The sequence below is a fragment of the Chrysochloris asiatica genome, unplaced genomic scaffold (genome assembly GCF_000296735.1).
Source record: "Chrysochloris asiatica unplaced genomic scaffold, ChrAsi1.0 scaffold00036, whole genome shotgun sequence".
In the NCBI taxonomy this organism is placed as follows: Eukaryota; Metazoa; Chordata; class Mammalia; order Afrosoricida; family Chrysochloridae; genus Chrysochloris; species Chrysochloris asiatica.
The window spans coordinates 18797100-18803488 of NW_006408554.1; positions in this window are offsets into that span (position 1 = coordinate 18797100).

The window sequence follows — 6389 nt, forward strand, 5'->3', positions numbered from 1 at the left end:
ATACTTGTTTCTCTAGAAAACCCAGCCTATGACACACACTTTCTCTTTCTAAGTTAGCATTATGCAGTGAAAATAGAAAGACAAATGCTAAAGGAGCATTCCTCAGGGGTTTCAAAGAAGAGGTGGCATTTGGAATTTGAAGAATGTGTAGCCTTTTATTCAGTAGAGAAGGATCAGAAGTGCAGTCTGTATCTCACCCTGGCTCATCTTCAAATGATAGAAGACATTCCAAAGTTTCCTTTTGAAGATAGTTAATATGAAGAGTTCAGGTGACTGTACCCTTCACATCATTGGTTTATATAGGAATCTACTCCATATTACTCGGCAAGTTTAGCATCCCCAATATAACTAATTCTGAAAACAGGATAATTTTTATCTCTGTATAGATGGAGCACAAGAGGGATAATAAATCACTGAACTGTGAGGAGTCTCTTTTAATCCGTGTTCACTGCCCACCAAGTTTTTCAGCAGCCTGTCCGTTTTAAGAACCCCATGAGCCTTCACAACCCATAACGATTGTAATGATTAAATTAGAGATTTTTCGAATTGAGAGTTAGAAAGTGTGACTAAAGCAAATGTAGCCCAAATAAGTCACCAGATATGGGTTGTGCAATTTTGACAACTGATTTTCTTGTGAGTAGTGAAGAGGTGAATATCAGACACTACACCTAAGAGAAGCTCCATTGGTTTGATGCCATGTTCTAAAATAACCAGATGGCCGCATCCTTATCTCTTACTGCATTACAGTTGCATTATGAATCACACTGAGAGAAAAGATTCTGGGGCCAAAAAGTAGTTATAGTATAGTGATAAAAATCTTACAACCTAAGCAACATTCAGGGATTAATAAAAGGTAAATCTGGCTGGATTTAATGTTGACCTCCAACAAAATAATTTACTTTTCAGTGACCAGAGATGGATTATGAGACAAGAGACTAGCTATATATGATTTTACAATTAAGATAAAGAATCATAGTGCAAATTTAAAATTTAAAAAAAAAAAAAAAATTTGTTCCTGGCTAAAAACACCCAGAGCAGTTACAGTCCATAAAGTAAAAGGATAGAAGACAGATATCATGAATATATTGTTGTTGTTGTTGTTAAGTGCCATCGAGTCGGGTCCGACCCATAGTGACCCTGTACAGGGTTTCCGAGGGTGTAAATCTTTACGGGAGTAGAAAGCCTCATCTTTCTCCCGCGGAGCTGCTGGTAGTTTCGAACTGCTGACCTTAAGGTTCGCAGCCCGATTCGTAACCACTACGCTACCATTGGAGTCCCAGTGTAGCATGGAGGGATAAAGCACTGGACCACAAAGTTGGTTTGAACCACAAGGTTGGCGATTCAAAGTCACCGGCTGCTTCTTGGAAATCCTGTATAGGGTCGCTATGAATCACAACTGACTTAAAGTCACTTAACAACAACAAACACACACACACACATATAGTTGTTGTTAACTGCCATCATTGTTTTGACTCATAGCAAACCTGTATAGGGTTTTCAAGGAGTGGCTGGTGGGTTTGAACCATCAACCTTGCAGTTAGAACCTACTCCAATAATTACCCAACAGTGCTGATGATTTTGTTTTTCATATAAAAACAAAAACAGCATCTTCAAAACATATTTTTGGCATATCAATAAACCAATCAACAATACAAAATAGCTAATTGCTTATTGTTTAAAAATGTGCTTTAAAGATAAATTTATTTTTTCACTGAATAAACATAACATGTGCTTCAGGTCTTGCATTAGAGCTTTTAATATAGAGCTTGTTATTTTTTGCATCTCCATTTTCTTCACCAGAGGTGATGATTAATAGGAGTTCAGGGTTTAAATAATACATGTCTACCAAATTGGCCATCCTGATTGAATTAGGAGGATGAATGGGAAAAGAGATTACATTTCAGGGAGTCTGCACAGTATTTTATAGTTCATAAAACACTTCCACATCTGAGTGAAATTACCCTAAGGCAATTCTGGAAAATATTGTAATCTCCATTTTTAGATAAGGGAAACTTCAATGCAAAGAGTTTGTAACACAATCTGACCCACAGTGCCAACTTTTAAGTGGCAAAGCTGGAGTTGGCCTGCCCTTCAGATTTCTTGTGTAATGCTCTTTCTTTTATCCTCTGGAAGTCCTCTGGGCTATTAAATACATTTTAATAATAAATTGGTTTACCAGTTTATAGAGACTTATTCTCACCACTCCCTCAAGTTTTGACCTAAACAATGATCCAAAAAGTTATTGTGAATTTCAAAATCAATCAAACAACTGAAAAAAATAAAAGCTTTTTTTAATGATTATTAGGATGATGATGCTTTAATCTTGATAAAAATATATCAGGATTCTAAGTAATCATTTATGGTCTCTAAAACATGAAAAATCATGAAGATGGCTCAGGACTCTGTTACACTTTGGTGTGACACTGTAGGATATGATATATACAGGCCTGCTAGCCACAAGGTGAGCAGTTCAAACTCACCAGTTGCTCCTATAAAGGGCCATTATGAGTCGAAACCTACTCCATGGCACTTAACAACAACAACATACATTGGTTGGCGTGACTAAACAGCAGCTAACAACAAGAAGTAATCATACCTGTAAATATGTGGGTATACTTGCAGTGCAGAGGTGCAGTGAACTATTGAATAGCTCTTCTAGCCATAGTCCTTTCAAACTCCCACCAAACAACCAAACAACATTTTGCCCTGATGGGTCTGAGCAAGAGAAGGTGGGAGGTGCTAACAGTTGTAAGTGGTTAACAGGGTTAACTCAGATTGTAAAAACCTGGAACTCTAACATGTTTGAAAGGAGCCATCTCAGAAACAGGAATGGGAGATCTCGCAACTATCAAAGTAAAGGAACCAGAAGTGGAGTGCAGCATTTGGACCCTGAAATTCCTGCACATTCAACCTCCTCAACCCAGGGACAGAAAGCTGTGACACCGGAGGAGTGGCAGAGGAGAGGCAGCAGCAGAACCAAGAACAAGAATACACGAAGAAGTAGACTTCTCATCCTCTGGAGCAAGTAAAGTGGGCAGGATACTTCTGTTTGGAGTATTTAATTTAATTGAGGGAGGTAGATTCGCTTACTTATGGAATTAGAGGCGAGTTCCTTTGAGCAAAGGCCTATGATGGAGTAGGGTGTCCTGTGGGCATTTATCAGTAGCCCTAGATGAGCTCTGTCATATTGTCCAGGCAAAGGGAGGCCTGCCTGCGAGCATGGCTGAAGAGAGCTGGTTCTGAATGGAAGAATTGTACCCTGAGCATTTTCTGATTTTGTGTTCCAACCTGTTAAATAATAAACCACATAATTGAGAATTGTCTCTGAATTCTGTGTGATCATTGCAATGAATTATTGAACCCAGCTAAGTAGAGGGCTGTGAGAAGAATGACTGCCACATTTTTGTAATCTATATATAAGTAGACCTGGAATGGCACTGTAGGATAAGCACTGGACCACAAGGTCAGTGGCTCAAAATCACTAGCCACTCCTTGGAAACCATATTACTATGAGTTGGAACCAACTCAACAGCACTTAACATATAATCACAACAATATAGATGTATATGTCATGTTGTTAAGAGCTGTAAGTCCTGGTATGTCCTTGTAGGATAAGAACTGGACTGCTAACTGCAAGGTGAATGGCTCAAACCCACCCTATATAGAGTCGCTATGAGTCAGAACTGACTTGATGACACTTAATAACATGTGTGGGAGCATGGTGACTCCATAGAAGAAAGATGAGGCTTTTTGCTCCCGCAAAGATCTTAAAGCCTCAGAAACTCTATAAGGGTCCCTATGAGTTGAAACTGACTTCACAGCACTTAATAACAATAACATAATACATATGTGTGTGTGTGCTGGTATGCTGGGATAGAGGTGACTGTAGAATAAGCACAGGACTATGAACCACAAGTTTGGTGGCTTCAAGTCCACCATAAGAAAAAGGATAAGGTTTTCTGTTCCTGCAAAGATTTACAGCCTTGAAACCCTATACAGGATTGCTATGAGTTGGAACCAACTTGAGAGCACCTAAGAATGGGAAATTAATAACAATATATATATACTTACATATATACAAAATTAACAGTTGCCTTCGAGTTGGTTTTGACTCATGGTAACTTATATGTAGCAGTGCTCCAAGGGATTTCCAATGGCTCATCCTTTGGAAGTACATCACCAGAGTTTCCTTTTGAGGTATATCTAGATGTTCTCAGATGGCCAGCTTTTCAAGGAAGTTAGCCATCTCTGCCACCCAGGGACTCCAACCATTTATAGATTCCTTATTTTTCTATTTTTCATGGTGGATGACTGTGAGTAACATAAAACACTGCATTTACCTTTTTTTGGTACACTACTTCAAAGACTGAACTCATGACTAACTTATCATGACTTCTTGGGCATTAATAACAACCAAACACATTTTTAAATCTTTAATGATCAGAAAGGATGAATAAATTGAGAAAAAGAGGTAAGGTTTTGAAAGATCTAAATTCCAATGAAAACATTCTCCTCCTTTTTTCATCTTCAACAAAAAAAGGTAGGAAAGTAAGTGGAAGATAAGCATTCAAAGCCCTAGATATGTAGGATTTCCCTATTTGCTATACCTGCAATTATTTTATTAGAATTTTACAATATAAAAAATAGTTTATGTCATTAGTTCTAATTCCATTTTGAAGGGCGGTGCCATTTAAGGATGTTTTTAATTGTTATAATTCATGAGATAATATAGATGCTCAATGCAATTGATTTAGAATCAGAAATATAACTATAGAGACACCTAGCAATGTGCTTTATAATAATGCTGCATCTGATACTAATTTCCTTGAACTGGTTTGACCTTTTTGAAAGATTTTGTGCTCCTATCTCTAATTTTCAAAAAGAAGAAACATTATGCAAATTCTTGATATACATCATGAAAAAGACTTTAGAATAAATTATTGAGAAATGATTTGTAACTATCCAGAGGAAGGTCACAAGGGATATAGTATGTTTCTAAAGATAAAAATCATACCAAGATTTATTTTTATGCTAGGGTTAGCAGATAGAAAATGTATAGAAATAATTTTCTAAGATTAACATTAGCAAAACTTCACACAATGTTCTTATTAGTAACATAGAACAATATGAAATTTCACTAGCAAATATGTTGCTTAACAACTAAGTAAATTAAAATATCTCAATGGTGCTTATTAATGAGCTGATGTCAATCACAAGGACTGTCTCTAGTGGAGAGTTGTAGGGTTCCATCTCTTGACCTTATTCTTCAACATTTTTAACATCACTTAGATTTCTTAAATAAAGAAATAGAAGGTCTAATCATACAAATTTGTAGTTGAGATTCATGTAATAATAAATATGATGACTCAAGATTATTTTGACATGAAATAACCATGAACTTCTTGTTAAATGCTGTGAAATTGATTCTAACTCATAGTAACCTTTCTGAGGCTGTAATTCTTTCTCTCTTGGCATGGCCAGTAGGCACAAACCATCGATCTTGTGGTTCACAGTCCAGTGCTTATCTTGCAGAGCCACCACACTTCCACCATACACTAAAGACTACCAAATTCCTATTTACTTGGAAGCATATAAGGTCTTACACTTGGTTGTACACACACACACACACACACACACACCAGTTGCTGTGGATTTGACTCCAACTCATTGTGATCCCATGTACATCAGAGTAGAACTACGTTTCACTAGGGTCTCAGTAGCTGATTTGTAGGCATTGATCACCAGGCCCCTCTTCCAAGGTTTCTCTGAGTGGACTCGAGTCTCCAACCTTTCAGTTAGCAGCTGAATGCATTAACTGCTTGTTCCACCTAGAGACTCCTTTCTGGTTGTACTTACTTGGGAATCTGAGTTTAATAATTGTATAGGTATTACATTTAACAGAAATATAATGTGAGTTATTCATGTAGCCTCTAAAAACACAAACATGATTTTAGGATGAATTGATCCAAGTTAAACATCTAAAATAAGTGAGAGGATGGGCATGTGCTGTTGTAGGCTGTAGGAAACTCAGCGTGAGTTTTATCTACTTCTAGGTGTTTCACTGCAAGAAGTGACAGAAAAGAGGACTCATGTGATAGAGGAACTTGAATACATGTCACATGTGAAACAGTTCAATGTATGTTCTAATTCAGAATGGCTAAGGCACTTGGGTGATCATGAAAACTGTCTTCAAATATTTGACATTCTGCTGGAAAGGAACTCACCCTTGTGGCCCAATTTGCAACCAAGCAGGAGATAGGTTTATAGGGAGGGACAACAACACTAGCAAAGTAGGCTCACCATGAAATAGTCAATCATTCAAAATCAAAAGGGCAACACATGCCTAAGGACAAAGTTGAGAAGGAATAGGAAGGTTGGTAGAATGCAAA